This window comes from Trachymyrmex cornetzi, unplaced genomic scaffold, assembly GCF_001594075.2.
Source record: "Trachymyrmex cornetzi isolate Tcor2-1 unplaced genomic scaffold, Tcor1.1 scaffold936, whole genome shotgun sequence".
NCBI lineage: Eukaryota > Metazoa > Arthropoda > Insecta > Hymenoptera > Formicidae > Trachymyrmex > Trachymyrmex cornetzi.
The window spans coordinates 33,482-34,376 of NW_017300285.1; positions in this window are offsets into that span (position 1 = coordinate 33,482).

The window sequence follows — 895 nt, forward strand, 5'->3', positions numbered from 1 at the left end:
CTATTTCTCTCTTTCGTGTCGCGTCGTGACGCGATAGACGACGCGACGCGTGACGCGCTCAGTGGAAACTTACCAGTAGAGAATGGACTGCGCCATCCTTGTGTCAAAATGGTCGATAGGGATGAGAGAGAGGGACCGTGGCAGACGGCCATTTCTATCTCTTTCCATTCAATGGTGTAACGGGAGAGAGAATGAGAGGAGATTGGTCGTCTCCTACGGTCCCTCTCTCTCATTATTGTCGACCACATTTGACGAATCACAATCGCTTATTCTTCTCGGATTCGACTATAATTGGTCAATTTCTTATGGCTTAAGGCTTAAAACACCTATTGCCTATTGTAGATCCGGACTTATGCAGCGGTTAGCGCAGTGAGTATCATTTAATTTTTGTTCAACACTCGGTGAACAACAAGGATAAAGTAATGGCCGCAGTACACACTCTTGCATAAGTCCGGATCTACAATAGGTGTTTTATGCCTTATGCCGTAAGAAACTGACCAATTACAGTCGAATCCGAGAAGAATAAGCGACTGTGATTCGCTCATTTCTTATGGCTTAAGGCTTAAAACCCTATTGTAGATCCGGGGTAATTGGTCAATTTCTTATGGCTTAAGACTTAAAACACCTATTGTAGATTCGGACTTAGAGCTCAGACACAAGCTTTTGCATAACGCATAACGCATAGTGCATAAGCGAATCAACTAATCAGAAGCTTTCCTTTCCTCTCATTCCATGGAAAAGAAGAATTTCGATTGGTTGATTCCATTATGCACTATGTATTAGTCCGGATCTATATACAATAAGGTTTTAAGCCTTAAGCCATAAGAAATGGGCGAATCACAGTCGCTTATTCTTCTCGGATTCGACTTAATTGGTCAATTTCTTACGGCTTAAG